Below are 18,154 nucleotides of genomic sequence, written 5' to 3'. Positions count from 1 at the left end.
CTCCACAGATCAACCTTTCTGCCCATCTAAAACAAGTATTAATGGGTTTATGCTCTTCTTGGGCAATTAAAGCACCATCAGGAGATGGAAAGCAGAAATAGGACAGAAGAGGGAGGTTTTATAGAATCCCAGGAGGGTGTGGGTGGGGAGAGATCTTGAAGCTCATCCCATTCCACCCCCTGCCATGGGCAGCAACACCTTCCACTATCCCAGGTTGCTCCAAGATCCATCCAACCTGGCCTTGGACACTTTCAGGGATCCAGGGGCAGCCACAACTTTTCTGTGTTCACTGTGCTTATTATTTGACTTACAGGTGCTGTTCAGCCTCTCCTGCTTAGATACAAAATGCTGTTCCCTTTCCTGTGGGGGCATAAGGACACTTTAGTCCTTGAGAGCACATGGGTTTACATTTTACATGTCAAAGAAACACAGTAGCCCCAGATATGATTCAAACACTCCCCAAGGCAGTTCTCTGAATATCCTTATCCCTCCCCCTCTGCAGGCTGCACAGTGCCAGGCATTGCAGGGAGGGATGCTGAGCTGATTCCAGTGCTTATTCCCGAGCACGGTGTCTGCCACATGGCTCTGCCACCAGGAAATAGCAGGACACTAAACTAACCAGAATCTGTGCTTCTCAAGTTGTCTCTGTTGTACTTTGAGCCTCAGAGTCTTTTTAAAAATTAGAGAAATACCCTTCAGTGCGTTGGTTTTAAAGTATTTCAGTGACTAAAGAGAACCAGGAGGAAGCTGCAGATATTTTGTGCCATATGAATATTTCTTTGAAGCTGTAAATAAACAGCAGCTCTTTTACCTCATATGATTTCCCAAAGGAAAAAAAAAAATAAGGAACTGCCTGGTCCAAGAGCTCTGCACCTCCCTTTCTGCTGCCACTAGAGGGAGAAACCTATTCCTGGGATCCCATGGCTTCTAGGCTGTTTTTTGGAATAGAATCGGAATTATTCCCGTTACAGGGAAAGACGTTTGTCCCTCTGTGATAAGCAGGGATAAGGCAAAGGGAGAGCCTCTAAAATGAAGTGAGATAAACATTTCCTCCCCCCACCCTCAAATAAACTCCAACTACAATCCTCAAACCGTGTGAATTTAAACACTGCTGCAATTGTTCTTCTTTGTTGGAATACAAATCCTTCCACTGTGTTTACTCCCGTTGCATCCAGGGCAGAGGAGGGCAAACAGGAAGAAAGCAGAATACTGCGTTCCTATCAATATAGGAACAAAGGATGTTTTCTAGCGGCTTGAACTAATTCTGATTGAAAAACCATAAAATTTTCTATTAGCTGTAAGGAACAGTGGAAATTCATTGTGGACAGGAAAAGATCCTAAAGTAGCATTTAAATTAACTAAAAATCCTAGAATTCTGGATTTGCACTTCTTTTTCTTGTCCTAATTCAACTCAAAGGATCATACTGATGAATAATTCTTATGCCACTGTATTTTAAAGGGTTGAACCAATAATGATTGCTTTGGATAAGTGTTTATAGCAGTGGCAAGGTCATTTCACTGCTATGGAAGATATTGTAAATCAGCCTCAAATGTGGGTGCAAAAAACTTTAGCACCTTCCCTAAATATGCAATGTCTCAGTCTCAGACATGCAGAGTTAACCCCAAAATGTGCTTTCAAACACAGGCTGCTGGTGGCCAACAATGTGCAACTCGACCTGGCTTTGTGACACAGAACCTGATGAACATAACACACTTAGAGGGTGAAAAAGTCATTTTTCCAGACAATGAGGCACTTTGCAGGCTCCAGGCTTGGCCACATCTCTTCTGGGATACTCGTTGTTTTTCTCTCCAAAAAAGAGCAGCAACACTGATCCTTAAGGTCATCAACGATGAAACTTTGCTGATCTTAGGCTTAACAGCAGGTGCAAACATCACTGTATTTCTAGAGGAAAACATATCCTTTAATGGGTCTGAAAAGGGACTAAATCCACCCAAAAAAGCCTTCTCATGGTTCAGCTGTCCCAGCCTGCTACTGCAGTGGCCAAGGTTAGCAAGTTATCCCTCCTACATCCACTGTGTTTTCCCCCAAATATATCAGAGTATCCTGTCTATGGTTTTGACTGGAAGAATACCAGTCCCCACCTGCTCTTTTGTCACTGTCCTACAGCCTGGATATGATTAGCTTAGATATTGTTCCTCAACAACACAGCCTGAATTCTGCCTCTCCTCATCATGCACTAAACAGGAAAACTAGTTATTCCAAATGTAATCCCAATTCTCTGACAATTAATAAGGACATTTTTAAAAAGCAGGATGAGCAAAGCAACAGAAGGCTCCCAGGCTCAGTGCAGGGGCTGCCACTGAGGCTTGGAAAGAGGCACATCCTCACTCATCAGCCGAAACCTGGGGAGCCAAAGCTTCAACTACAACAAGCTTTTCTTTTCCTGGTGCTTTACTTGATGTTTTTTCAGACCAGCTGCAGTACTTCCCTCACTGAATGAGAGGTCACTTCAGCACTGTTTCTGTAAAAGAGGCTGGAATCTAAAATTGGTGTTAAAAGTTCAAACTCATGACCCATCCCATCGACAGTATTTTGTTGTCATTGTTGTGAGAGTGACAGGGTTTGGGATTTAAAAACTGCAGCTATATTTGTATGATTCAAGTGATTTTCTTCTCCTGTGATGATTTCATAGCAGAAAGCTTAAGACAACATTCCAGATTTTTCACCCTTTGGTGTGCATGTGTCTATGTACACGCACACATATACAGAAAATAGAAAACATTCCCCAGTAAGTTTTCCTTTCTGAAAGGATTTTCAGCAGCCTTGCAGAGTAACAGCATATGCAATATGTGTGTCACTCAAACATTTCCCTTAGCTGCAAAGTTTGTGTCAAAATCTGTTCTGAAACAACTCCACAACGTGCACTTCATATAACCCTGAGCTGCAGGTTAGGCTCCACTTTAAGTATGAAATATTAAGTGAGCTCATAATAGCTAAATCACTCCATTGTCATTCCAGCACTAACCCAGGTTGGCAGAGCTCACGCTCCATGATGTCACCATTCCTACCTTGCTGCAGTTGCCAGCAGAGCCCAGTTTGCATAAATTAGCTTTGATCGATGAAAAGTGTTAACATCTTTTATTTTTACCTTGGAGCACACTTGGAATGATCCTTTTTAGTGTTTTAAAAATGCATATGGGTGGCTTAAGTGCCAGGTTAGAACATACTGTGGTGCCAACCACATGAGGATGGTCAGTGGCAACCACAGGAGAATGGTCAGTGCACTGGAAACTGGAGGGACTGGGGACAACAAACACCTCAGACCATCAGCAACACCTTGATAACATCCAAAAAGCCACCTTCCAATTTGCAGGTTAGAAAGACTTTCAAAGCCAGCCCTGAAATAGCAAGGACAGCTGTAGGATGGATTTCACCATCCCTCCACACATTAAACCCCATCCCACTTTGCATCAACTCCCACTGAAATAAATAACTCAAGAACTACGCAACATAAATAACAGCAGAATGGTTCAGGAAAAAAAAAAAATCATCTCTCCATCTTCTAAAAATAGCTTCCTTTTGGCTACGCTGCTCCTTTATGTCTTTCCTTGAGAAAGCAGGGATGAACTGAATACTGATTGGCATTCACTGGCAGAGGCAGCCTCAGGAGCAGCATTAGAGGCACATTTGTCCCCCAGCCTGCTGATTTTCTAGGAGAGGGTATTTTCCATCTCCTTTTTCCCAAGGTTGGCTTTGTGGCTGCCCTTTCCCTGCTCCCCTTCATTCACGTGGCTCTCGAGGCTGTCTCTGCCAAAGATGTGCCATGGAGTGGCTGAGATTCCGAGCTCCCACACCACATCCAGCATGGCCCCAAAACTCCCTCTGGGCTTGCAAGGAAGTCTCAGAAGGACCTACAGACACACATGGAAGTGCAGGTTTATCCATCCAGCCTTCCACAGCCCCTTCCCTGGCCATCTCTTATCATCAATTCTTATGTTCACAAATGTAGTGGTTAAACCCTGACCAGGGTTAAGCTGAGGACTCCCATCCTTGCTCTTTTCAATTTCCAAATCCTCATGGATCAAGTGAAATCTCCTCACATCAGCAAGTTTAAGCTTGATCACAGTAGGTTCACACAAATCATGGAATCACAGAATGGTTTGGGTTGGAAGGGATTTTCAACACCAGCTAATCACCTCCTGCCATGGGCAGGGACACCTTCCACTGCCCCAGGTTGCTCCAAGCCCCATCCAGCCTGGCCTTGGACACTGCCAGGGATCCAGGGGCAGCCACAGCTTCTCTGGGCACCCTATGCCAGGCCTTACCACCCTCAAAATAAGCTCTACTCTGCTGCTCCAAGATCTTTGCCCTAAAGCAGAAGAGACTGTAAAGGAATTTTTCATTTTTCTGTTTTTTACTATGTACCTGATTGCAAGGGTATCTTTGGAAGGAGAAATCACCATCCTCTCCCTCCCTGGACTGAAGCCACAGAGACCTGGGATGCTGTTGGGACTTCACCCAGAGGCTGTGAGCAGATGGAAGGTTTGTTTTCCATCCAACCCCTCAAGCTCCTCTGAAGGAAGAGCTCGGGCACCCGAAAATTCCTTATTTTCCCACACTGCTGTATTTTTGAAATTCCCTGAAACACCGTGAAACGAAGGGAAAATACCTGTGCCGCTGGTGTTTGAGCTTTACAGGCTGAGGGGGGCAATGGGAGTCACACACACACTTACAGCCCAATAAATGGAGAAGAGGTCAAATCAAAGACTATCCCCATCTGAGGTTTATTTCGGGACCCCTTCTCCAGCACTACGAGGGGAGCCCCAGCCCTTTCAGAAACAAGCTGTTCCTGCTATTGCTGGCTTTGGACAAAAAGCACACTGCTGCTAACCTCTTACATAAAGTGAGCAGACAAACAGCTGAATTGCTGACCCCGTGTGGCCTTTCCCCCAGGATTTGCGGGTTTGCACAAAGAAGCCAACGTTTTACATGCAGCCCTCGATGGAGTTTGGAATTGTGCAGAAACCCTGTTTGGAGTGCACACTCTTAACCCAACTGTTTGTGTACGATGTTCCTCCACTCTGATGCCAAACACTGTAGGTCTCTGGGTTATTTTTTCTATTTTTGTTTTATTTTTTTTAAAGCTGCTGGGTCACACACAATTTTGAGTGCCTGCATATACCTCCACTGCCATTAGTATTGCAATGTAATAAAAGTCAGGGATGCTTTTTTTCCTAGGATCTATCCTTTTTTTACGACTGAGCACTCAGAGCTTGCTAGATATGAGCTCCAAAATTATTAAACACTCCTTGGCTCAGAGTTTTCTGTGCGGGCAGAGATATATATCAGGTTTATTTTGTGAGTGGGAGATACTTCGCAAGAGCAGTTGACTCAGTCTGCGTTTTGAGTAAACAATTCTCTTCATCTTTACTTGCAAATTGATTGATTTAAGACTTTTGGAGGCTTTTGCCAATTGGTAACAGATATAAAACATTTATAAGGAAGTGCCACTTCCCTTTGAGTGGGGAAAAAACCTCAGGCACAAGGTGCCAGCAGCTCCTTTCATTGAGCCAGAGGCTGCACTGACTTCCCCTGCCCAGCAAATCCCAGTGCCTCCAGCACTGCCCCCATTAGATCCATGAAAACCACTCGAGCACGCCGGGAGAAGCCTGTGCTGCAGCAGGGGAGTTCAAGGACCACACACTCCTGTTCCCAACGCTCTGGATGTTTAAATCATCCCCGAGTAATCAAGTCTCACACCTCGGAGGATGAGAAAGTGCAAGTGATCCGAGAGCCCAACTGGTGGATTACACAAGGCGAGGATGAAAGCACAAAGCACCACAATGCCCGAATTCAACAACAACAAAACAGCATTGAGGCATCACAGCACAAAAATCCCCATTGTACGTTTGATTTCCAGCCATCCCAGCTCCGAGCTGCTAAAAACTACAGGGTATACCATTCCCTCCTCCCCAGCTATCCCAAATCCAACCTTGGCATTTTTGTTTTAATTCAAAGACACATTGATTGTTGTAAAGGCACAAAGTATTACCTGGAATAACACTTCAAATGCAAATTAAGGGCTGTGTAAAATTATTGTAGTGCAAGAGTACCATGGTTTATTAACAGCAGATTTGCAAGGTTAATTTTCAATTATGTATTTCTTATTAGTTTTCTAGCTGTCTTGCTATTATTAAATTTAAAGAGGAAGATACTTTCAATGTGTCCAGCTTCTGTGGCGTTATTACTGATAATTATTCCTATTTTCCAATTTGTGTTACTCTCATGTCTTGCAAAATTTGTAATTAATGAGCAAATAATTATAGCAGCACTTACTAGAGCTGCTTTAGTTAAAGCTGTGTCAGCTTTTGTATTAGGATCCCCATTTTTCAAGGGTTTATAACTCAAGCATAAAAATTCACTCTGGGCAGAGCCTTGTCATAAGAGCTGTCTGCTGAGCATGATTTTTTGTTTTTAAATATTTCTTAGCAGCATTATTTTGTTCTTTTTTCTTAAAGTTACGGACATTTTAACATAGCTTAAAGCTTCCAAGGGCACTAAGTTTACAGCACTCAGTTTTTCTATGCTCCAGCATCTCAGAAATAAAGACATTTTATTTTAAGGTGAAGGCATTCACCTTTACAAAAAGGAAACAAGATGCCTCAGCATCTCCAAAGCCCAAGATTGGGTTTTTAATGCCTGGTGGTCATTAGCTTTAGAAAACAGACACAGAAGAGAGCTTGACATTCGGGGATGTTTGCGCTGATCCCACTCAGTTAAAGCATTCAGGCACTGCCTCAATTAAGGCACACGAGTGGTCCTTGGGAGTCAACAGGGCTGGCCAGGCTCTCTGGGATGCCCAAACCATTCACTGCCCAATTCAGCAGAACAAAGCTCTGCTTTTCACGGGAGTTTTCAGCTGTCCCCACGCCTGGGAGCACTGAGCACCACAGGGATCACTCCTTCAGGATGCTGAGGGCCCACAGGGCTTAAACAGCTCAGCACCTTCTCAGCGAGGTGCTCAGAATCCCACAGGGGCCTGGCTGGTGCCAGTTTAAAATTTAGCACAAAACCGGTGTTTGGTTTTTTGTGTGGAAGAGGAAACCCCAAAGGAAAAGCAGCAGATCCCAACACACCAGGTTTGCTGGACACACTTAGCCACAAAATAAAATTAGAAAGTGACAGCTCTAGAACAGACATTCTGCAAAATTTGGGCCCTACAGGAGAGCCTGTCACAGCTGCTGCCTCCAAGAATTCCATGCGGTCACTCATCCAAAACCACAGGACACATCCCTTCATCTCTCCTGGTCTTCTGCACCCCTTCTCCTGCAAAGGGCCTTGGAGCAGTCACCCAGCTCCTGGAGAGCCACCTTTAGAATCCTGGAATCTTTAGGGTTGGAAAAGACCTCCAAAATCATCAAGTCAGTCTTTGGGGTGTTTGACCTTTACACCAAGCTTAATACTGACCCTGTTTGACCTTAATGCTGAACTTAATTAAAGCAAGATCACCATAACTCAGCCAAGAGGGAATAACAGCAAGGCAGCAGTGCTGTGAATAGCAGCTTTAGTACATTCTACTTTGAAGAACAAGGTGGATTTAGACTCTTCTAGTGATGCCTTTTCCTGGTTTTAAAATCAAGAGTCGAGCATGGTTAGAAGGGAAAAAGGGATTTTACCTTGGTATTTATTTTAGGGATCCTTAGGTGCACACGTCCAGGTCCAATGCACACCCCAAAAGATCTGGTCTAACATTATAGGTTTTACTAATTGGCAGATCTATCAAAGATCCCCCAATGAGAGGCTTGAGTGAGCCCCCCTCCCCAAGGAGCCTTCCCCTGGATGGTTCTATCTTGGTTTACAGAATGTGTTCTGGAGAGGACCTTGGGGTCTGGGGCACACTGATCCCTACCTACAAAGCTTCTAAAATGTTTAGTCTCTTACCTTGACAAATAAGTCCAAGAATGTAGGCAAAAAACAGTTGTAAAAAGGTACAACCACTGAGAACACCGAAGTTTTAAAAAGGTATAACAGGGGCATAAAAGAAAAGGCAAAAAACTCTTCATGGCATCACCAGCAGCAAACAAACAGCAAAAATGCCCAGCAAAACCTCTCTTTTACTGGAAAACATGGTCAGAGATGAGCTAAAACCAGAGAATGATGAGACCTACCTGCATCAGCCAGAGCAAGTCATGGAATGCAAGGTTTGAGCTCTTGAAAATCCAGGAAATTTATTCCTTAAACCTCTTCAGCAGGAAAGGAGTCTGGGCCTTCCCTGCACCTTCTGTTTACCCTTCTGTGACTACCATCAGCTGAGGCTTTCCACACCCTCATTTGGGAAAATTATCTCCTCGTGTTTGAGTTAATTGCTGATGAGGGGGACCCAGTTTTTAATCTGTTGGTTAATCCAGATCTGTGGCATTTGGAACCTTTTACTGGCCAAGGCATTCCAATGACTGAGAGATCCCAATATTCCTCTTCCCTGGTGCCACCCTCATGGCTAAACCATATTTTTAAAGCCTGCCCATACTGGCAACTCCCCAGTCATTTGCAAACCTGTCTGTGTTACAAGAATTCTGGTATCTTTATTTTACAAATATGCAGAGCCTGGTCCAAATATGGCTGATAAATATATTGTATAAATAATATAACAAATATAATAAAACCCTGCCATCTAAACCAACTGCTCCCCCTCATTTTAGGGGCCTGTTTATCTTGCAGGTAAGTAATTTTCCCTAACTAACCTGTGTCATGAGTTTCCCCTGGTTCAGACTAGTCTGCAAAATCATGGGAATCTCTCTGTGCTGATATTCCCTGGTTTCTGATGGCCTCTCGTTTTGGCTGTAACCATGGTGCTGCTGGATTTATCATGGCTGCATGGCACAATGTGTATCTCATTCTCTCCTGGCAGCTTTGTATGGCTTTTATTTAGCTGTAAAAATAATTTCCATTTCTTGAGCATCTGAATTAAAGATAGAATAGAACTATGACATCGAGAGCTGGAGATTTTATGCAAATTTATTTATAAATATAAATCACATTTAGAATGCAAAATTACACAAATGTCTTCTACAGATTGCCCATCTCTTAAAGAAATGATTTCTTTACTTTTTTAAGGCTAATGCCTTAACATGTTATCCATGTATTCGCAATGGGAATGGAAACTCGGTAGAAAGTCCCAAGTGAAATTTGGGAACCCAGTGGGATCAGTTATGTGACGAGGAATTTTTCCAGTTCTACATCAGTGGCTTGACATCGCTCCACGTCACCAGCCCGCGTCACACTGGGATGGAATTCCAGCTCTGCTGAAGTCACTGACAGATTCCTGGCTGGATTTACCGGGACCACGATGCTCCAATGTGCCAAGGGATGCCCAGCAGGAGCAGTGACGAGTCCACCTCCCAGTGCTCCTGTGCCCACACCACACCCCCCAAGCGCCTGTGCTAGAACTTGTGTTACTCAAATATTCCAGCATAACATTCCTGGGAAAACCCAGCTTCTTGCAACTAATTCCAACACTCCCAAGCATTGTAAATTCAGGTGTTTTTCCTGCCTTTTGGGATTTCAGAATGGTATAAACTTATTGAAGTGGGACACAAGTGATGAGGGTTTTCTGACTATAGAGCTCCTCCAAGCAAATAATTTAACAGTACTTCCTTGGATTTCAAAACAATCATGGATTTTGGATACAAATATGGCTTCATCAGATTTCTTTTACAAATTTTGATACTTTTTCTCTGCTCTAATTGCAGGTTTTCCCTTTTTCCTCTTTTGGGGCCAGGTTGTTTTCTCATTGTCTCCTCTAACACAGGATCTCTGGTCCGGGGAAAAATTCAGTGGTTGTTTTCTTGACTGTCCAACAAAACAATCTGTGAGGTCTCAGTTTTGATGACCAGTTTTAGCATTACATTCCTTCTACTGGATGGAGGTGACATCCAAACCATCTCAGAAATCTCCATGCTGCCCATCCTTCTGCCACAAGGAATTCTCCACTGAGCAGTCCTATTCCCATTGCACTTTATCCCCTCAAAAAGGGGAGAACTGTTTCCTAGGGAAAGAAAACAACAACAAAAAAACCAAACAAAAAACCACTGTAAAAATATTGACTGCCAATGCCCTGCTCTTTCCTTAGCTCTGCTTCCACATGGAGGTTAAATAGAATTCCAGAATCAAAACTAACGCAGAAAAATATTTTTTCTTTAGTCAGAGCAGCTCCACAGGGTGTTTGCTACCCTGAACCTCTGTAATTCACATCAGGATCACAAAATCATTAAGTTTGGAAAAGACCTCCAAAGTCATCCATTTCAACCTTTGACCCAATTCCACCATATCCACTAAACCAAATCACCCACATTTCTGAGCCTCTGCTCATTATTTTACCTATTAAAGCATCCAGATGATGTCATTTGGTTGTTTTTTTTTAATTCCACCTTCTGAAAAACTGCAAAGGGAAGAAACTCCAGGGTTACAATTGAAAAACTCAAATACTGATCCTCTGGAATTTACCAGGTCAGAAACTTCCTGTTGGTGCTTTTAACCATGCCACAAAATTCCTTAAAAGACACATAATTTTTAGTTCAGTGTCATGAAACGCTTTTAACACAAATAAAGTGGATATTCTGGTGGATGAACACTGAGGATACGTTTCTAATTTTATACATTTAGGGTGACAGAAGGAAAATACCTTTTCTGGCAAATTATTGCTTCATCAGCATACTCAGAATTTGCCACGGTGTTGTGGGCAGAATAAAGTCTTATTCCTCAAAATCACATTAATCTGGGTATTTGGAAGACAGCAACATCTACTGTGAAGAGCAGGAGCATGATGGCCGTGGATGCTCAGCTTTGCATCCTGGCTGGTACTGGACCAAACACATCCATCAGGGCATCAGAACATTGGAGAAGAGATGAACATATTAAAAAGAAAAAGGACAAAAGGCAGGTGCAAGGATGAGAAAAGTTGTAATTAAGGAGAGCCGAGTTAACTGGAGACTGATTTAACAAATGTAGAATAATTTTATACCTCAGGAGGGAATTGTGCTGGTACAACCTCAGGAGCAGTTGATGTGCTCCAGTCCCACCTCAGACAATTGGATTTAAGCACGAGTTTAAGGACAAAGCTGAGCTGGGATAGTTTGCAAAATCACTATAAAAGCACAACCTTCCGTTCTCCCAAACCATATGGGTTTGACTTCCCATATGGAGTCACAAAATAAAAATATAGTCTAAAAATAGCTCTCAAAAATGCACTGGCTGAAGGCTGCTTCCTGTGTCACGATTTGATTGGCCTTGTGTTTTATTTCTTCAGCAGCAATTTCCATTTATCTCTGATTTGGAGCATGAAAAGCTGCTTTTATAGTTGTAAGCAGAGGAGAAAAAGGCATCCGGGAAGGAAATATGGAGAGCTCTTCTGGCTTTACAGGAGCTGCAGGAACAAGGAAAATTATTTTAGAGCAGCACAAAACAAAGTGATGCAGGGAGAGGATCTCTCCTTGCAATCTGCACTGAAGTTCCCTGTCAGCCCAGTGCAGAGCATTATATATTCCGTGCAGCTCCGGAGGAACCTAAAGGAGCCAAAAATTGTCAGAGCAGAAATCCCCCGTGCACAGGGAGCGGTGCCAGCACGGCTCCCAGCCCGCCCGGCGCGCCGGCCCTGACAGCTCCTTCTGGCCACCAGCGGAGCCCGAGGAGCCGCTCCCGCCGTGATGGATGGCATCGAACGCGAACATTCCCACTTGGGCTCTGCTGGATGGTGCCTTCTCAAAAATCAGAGATTTATTTTGGGGGGTTTTTTAGGGGGGAAAATATACCAGCCACTCCTCGATTGCTGCGTTCAGTGTTGGGCTGCTCACTACAAGGGAGACTTCGAGGGGCTGGAGCGTGTTCATGGAAGGGAAAGGAGCTGGGGCTGGAGCACCAGGAGCGGCTGAGGGAGCTGGGAAAGGGGCTCAGGCTGGAGCAAAGGAGGCTCAGGGGGGACCTTGTGGCTCTGCACAAGTCCCTGACAGGAGGGGGCAGCCGGGGGGATCGGGCTCTGCTGCCAGGGAACAGGGACAGGAGGAGAGGGAACGGCCTCAAGTTGCACCAGATGAGATTTAGATTGGATATTAGGGAAAATTTCTTCATGGAAAAGGTGTAAAGCATTGGAATGGGCTGCCCAGGGTGATGATGGAGTCACCATCCCTGGAAGTGTTCAAAAAACATGTGGATGTGGCACTTGGGGATATGGGTTAGCGGTGAACATTTGGGTGGTGCTGGGCTGACAGTTGGATTTGATGATCTTAAAGGTTTTTTCCAACCTTAATGATTCCATGATTCTAAATTTTAAATTCTTTCCTGCTTCAGCTGGGGCAGGAAACAGACCATCATCCAAGTACCTGGAGATCTGCTGGTGGCATCCAAGACCTGAAACCCCTGGCTCTGGAGGAGGAGAAGGAGGGAAGACCAGTCTTGGTGGGAGCCTCCTACCATTGAGGAAGACCTGAGCCACTACTTGAAGACAAAAAGCTCAGTCTCAGCTGAGCTCCTCAGCGATTACTTCCCCCGCACTGGAAAGCCCAAGCTCCAGTGAGGTATTTCTCATTATTTGTGACTTTTGCCAAAAAAAGGTGAAGAAATAAATAGCAGATAACTAAAAGAATTCACATACAACTTTTCAGGATGATGGAGAATATAATGTGTTGCTTTTTCAGCACTTCAGTTTTCCCACATCCATGGGTTGGCCTGAGTTTATGCAGGTTTATGGGTTTCCTGCAGGCTCTGACACTGCACAATCTGGGACAGTTTCTGTCCTGTTTCTGCATTAACATTTGTTACTGTGCATGAAAAAGTGAAATAAAACTGAGAAAAAAATGGTGTTTGCAAGAAAAAAATGCCCCTCTCCTCAGCACAGGAGTGGCAGAGCAATGCCAGGGTGGGGTTGGGGAGGGAGGAGCAAATCCCGGCTCTGCTTCAGCCCAGAAGGAATGAACAACCAGCAAAGGGCCAACCCCTTCACTCTCCAGGAATCTGGAGTGAGGAAAAGCCAGACTGAAGTCCAGCAGCCTGCTCTGGACACAGGTCAGGCTCTGGACACACATCTCCACACCACAGCCCAACACCTGCCACAGTGCACAATAAAGTTCTTCTATTTGATGTTTTCTCTCTTTCTTTCTCCAGTTTCTTAAAGCTCTAGGAATGATTTTCCCAATCTGAGCAAAAGCTCTGCACTCCCCCTTAAAAAAGATTTTTATAATATCTAAGAAATATTAAAATCCAAAGAGGGGAAAGAAAATGTATCTAGAGTGGGAAAAGGCTGTTTGTCATTGGCAGAATAAGGATTAGAAATCAGCTTTTCTCTGAAGAATTTATAGAGAAGGGGGGAAAAAAAAAACCAACCCGACACTTTGGAAACAATTATTTACAAAGTTCAAAGTGTTTGGTGCCCTTTGCTTGGGTAAAATAAGGGGTAACACATAACACCCACAGTCACGAGGAGTTTAACCCAATTACTCCTGTCAGAAAAACTAATTTTACGAAGCACATTTCTGCCAGGAAGAATCCTTTCCTTGCCTCCAATTCCTTTTTACATTGCTAATAAGTCTCTTAGCAGTCGATTAGAAGTGCCTCTTCAGCCAGGAGCAGGCGGATCGCCCTGAGCGCAGCCAGCGGTCCCTGCGCCGGAGAAAACCTGATTGGAGCCGAGGGGAATTTCGCCTGAGGAGCTTCCCTGCAGGTGTTTGGTCCCGTGGCAGTAACCTGTGTCACTACAGAAGCTGCTAATGGTTATTACACACTGACAGCTCTCAGGAACGGGATCTGGGGCTGTTCTGACCCTTTTCCCCCTCTGACATCCAGAAATCAGAGGTGTTTTTAGGGCTACATGCACAGAGAGGGAAAGAGGACCCACCTGCCTGACAACTGGATAAGGCTCACAAACCTTAAAAATTTGTCCCAAATGATGCAAAATCTATCTGAAACATCCCCAGACTGTCACCTGCTGAGCCAGGTAAACCCTTTAAAGCAATGTAAGTTCAGAAGAATCTAATTTCAGTAAAAAAATGATGGATGAGAGACAAGGATGATCAAGGACAGCCCTCTCCGGGTGGGTGCCATTTTACCCAGCTCCACAGATGGGGAACATTTCCCGAGGAGATGCTGAAAAGCCCCTGGCTGTGCTCTCTGGAAGTGAACAACAGCAGGAGCTGCACCAAGGCAGGAAGATGAGCAGGGGATATGGGAGACAGAAATTTAAACTTTTTGACACATCTTCAGAACAATCTGAAAAAAAAAACCAGTCTCTTTGTGGATAAATACAATTTTACCAACTCTGCTGAAGGCAATGAGAAGCCCCAGGCTGCCCTTGGCACCTCACCTGTACCTGGAAAATAAATGCAGTGTCTTAATTCATCCAGAGAAATGCTCACTTATGCAAAGAAAATATTGAGATGATGGAGAAGAGGATCAGCTTCCAGCTTTGGATATTCTGGGCAACTCTGTGGTCCGTGCGTAGGCATCTCTCTGGAGAACAGGGATTGGAGGTGTCCATGTCCATCCCAAATGTTGTAAGAAATCATCTGACATCTAAATCCAGCATATAGAAAAGAGGCTAAATTCATTAAGTCAAATTATTCCATTTTAATTCTCACTTCTTGGTTTTTGTTCCAAAGGCTTTGTGGCAATTCATGTCAAAGAGCCAAGTAAATATTTTCTTGTGCAGTGTGGAAGATGATGTCAGGCAGTGATGGGAGTGAAATACTGACTTTGTAAAACTATTTGTACCTCTGATAGGATTGAGTAATTTTGTGAGATTATAGGAAATGCGTTCCATAATTACATACACCCCTCAAGGCCCCGTGGAGGTGAGATTCTGCATCTCACAATGTTATTTAACCAGAAAAAAAAAAAAAGGGCTAAATAAATAAAAAATCTGCAGGATGTGACTTCATCGTGCACTGTTGACACCTGCTTCTATGATTTAAAGGATGTTACTAAGAATATCAGGGTTTCTAATGTAAATGATGAAGAAATCAGAGGTCAATCATATAATAATAAATATTAGCATAGGTTTCCCAAGGCCAGAAGTGGCTGCAATGGTAATTGGAATTATGATTTTACTCTTGAATTATGTGAACTGAAAACACTTTGTTCTCTGCTGCTTTCCTGGAACAGCTCCATTAAAGCCAAGGAGACAAACTCTCCAATTTTTCTTAATCCAAGAATTAATGTCCCCTTTTTATAAGGATGCTTTTTTTTCATGTAGGCACCCCCCTCACCCTGTATATGAAGTTGTTGTGTTAGAGGGGTGTGCTGGGCTGCGTGGACATGGTCCCTGTGCTCCTGCTGCTGATCTGAGGATGCAGCACCCCAACTCTGCCATCCCTACTGGATATTCAGGATAAGGTGGAAAAAGAGGAAAACTCCTCCAAACAGCACTGCAGGCACAAAGGAAACCTAGAGTCCTTCCAAAACCACAAGCTAGTTCCCTATGGAATACCAGGATAAAATGCTCTGAGTGCATTAATGCAAGAGCCAATACACTAAATTTGATGAAAGACTGGTCCCAACTATACAGTTTAAATTGACAAAATAGCTGAAGCTCATGGCACTCTTTACAGCATCTCTGAATTACTCTGGACACACAGAAAACACCAAAAAACTGTGGCTGCAGCTTTAGAATGATTAATTTTGGAGTTATCTGGCAGCACCTTGTGCAGCAAAAAGTCAGCCCAGCAGCCAGGCTGGTGCTGGGAGGAAATTCCAGAGGGTGAAGGGCTGGCAGTGGCTTTAAAGCACGGAGTGACTCCTTCCCCTGCTTCCCCACCTCCAAACACCCCTCCCTGCACTGAAGGTAGCTGTCCCAGAGCAGTCTGAAATCCAGAACAGCTGCATGAAATGTTTTCAGGAACAGGAGTTGCTGGCTGCTGCCTGTCTTACCTGGGGATTCCTGCCATCACTGCAGACAGCTTTGGAAATGCTGCTAAATCATATTTTTTACAGGGCAAAAAAACCCCCAAACTAATCCTATAATGCTGCCTGAATGTTGGTGGGCTCTTTTCCTTTCATGCCTGTGACTCCTTGCTGACGGGCAGCTCACAGAAGCCGTGCTGGAGCTGGTGTCAAATGCTGGAGCACTCCGTGTGAGGAAATCGGGATACGCCACGAGTGTTTCAACGTGGTTACACAAAAGTCTAAAATTAGGTCATAAATTATATAATCTTGCAAGGAAACAACAAATTTAATGACTATGCCAAACCAGAGATAAAAGCTGAGGAAGGAAATAGCATCTTGCTCATTAAATATTAAGGATCAGATCCTTCAAACATTTTCCAGTGATGAACTCTGTGGGAGTTTGGCATCTGTATTTGTGTGTGTTCTATAGAATGTGCTTATACATCATATACAAGTGCTGGGTGTGATTTATGGAGCACACACACCTAGTAAGTATATTTATAATGCATAAATACATTCCATCAAGAGCAGAGAAGGTGATTAGTGAGAGTTTCCTAAGAGGTTTAATCAGATATTTTGATGGCTTATTTCCAGTGTTGCTCCAAAAGCATTTTTCATTACAGGGCACTGGGAGAGAGCAGGTAGAGGCATCTCCCTTTTCCACTTACTGCAGCAGCAGCTTTCACAGACATCACATCCTCCGTGGGACTGAAGAACCCTGTAAAGGAAGAAAGATCACCAAGATGTAAAAATGGATTTGAAAATTCCCTGCAACCTTTGAATCCCTCCCCTAATGTTGCTGTGCCCCAGCCTTTCTTCTCACCTTACACGTGGCAAATCTGGTTTGATCTGTTTGAAACAACGCAGGGCTGAGGTCTTGTGCATATTCCCTTAAAAGTTGGAAGCGATTTCCTCGGGCCCGATGGCTGTGCTGATGTCCTGAGTATGTTAATGAGAGGGAATGGGAATCTCTGATGGAAAAAGGCAGATAGCACTCCCGTCCTTGCTGTCGTCAAAGCTTCTCTGATAACCATGTCCTTTTCTTCAAAGATTTGAGTCATCAGTGGATTGACTAAATCCTTGTGCTGGAGCCTGGGAAAACTGCTGTTGATGCCCTTGGCAAATTCTTAGCCTAAAAAAGCATGAAAAAGAGGACCAAGTAATTTCAATTCCATAAAATACATTAAATGCAGCACACAGGTATGTAAATGGGAAACTCCATAACTGTAATTTTCCCATTTAGAGCCTGATCTAAAGGCTATAAATGTTAATTTGAAATCTTTTCATTGATTTTAATGGCCTTTAGATCAGGCCCATATTATTCACTACATATCATGTTTGTTTCAGTGCAATAGTGTATTTACGTAAAACGTGAGTTATGTGGATTATAACACATGCAGATCCACTGCTTATTGTGCAAGGGCAGAGGTTGTGAAATTTATTGGCTTTAGCAACACACATAAAATACAAAAGCCAAAATAAAATCCCAAATAATGATTAGACGTTTTAAAAGTGAGATTAAAATAAAAAAGAAAAAGAAGAGGCCTTTTTTTCATTTTATACGAATACAACCTAAATGTATTTTAAGGATCATGAAATCCAAATGGAAATTCGTACAATTCCTCATTTCTGACTGCAGCGGTTCAACAAAAAAAATTACATTTAAATGATTCAAAATGTCTCAAAGAAACGGCATTTTTTTCTTCTAATTTGGGGAGAAGAAAAAAAAAGAGTTTCAACCCAAGCTCAGCAAGGGATAACAGCATTACAGGCACTGCACGGAGAATTTAGCCACTCATAATTCCAAATCCTTCTCAAATGCTTTATTGCTATAAGGTGGCTCATAGCAGCCTCTACACAACAGGACTCCCATAGCATTAACCATGAGAGATAGGCTTCCAGAAAGAAACTATAGCAAAGTAATTGTAAATCTCTAATGATGCATAAAACCGAGCTGAATTGGTCCTGAATTCTCAGCATAAAAGAAATGAACCATCAGAAGAACCAATTCTGGTGGCAGTATAACACACCCCAGTGTGGAAACTGTTTATGGTGTTTGCTGCAGTGGAAATATTCCCACTAATATGCAAGGGATAGGAATTCATTAAAAAGGCCTGAATGCTGCAGCTTCTTGGGATGCCCCATGTGACACTAAACACAAATCGTTAGCCAAAAGGAAAACCTTGTCTGTGCCAAAGCAGGTCATTGGCTCTGTCAGGGCCAGTACAATAAATGCGGTGGGATCTGCAGGGTTTTAAACCCACC

Source organism: Coloeus monedula, assembly GCF_965178545.1.
Source record: "Coloeus monedula genome assembly, chromosome: 12".
Classification (NCBI taxonomy): Eukaryota; Metazoa; Chordata; class Aves; order Passeriformes; family Corvidae; genus Coloeus; species Coloeus monedula.
Note: the sequence above shows the minus strand (reverse complement) of the source record.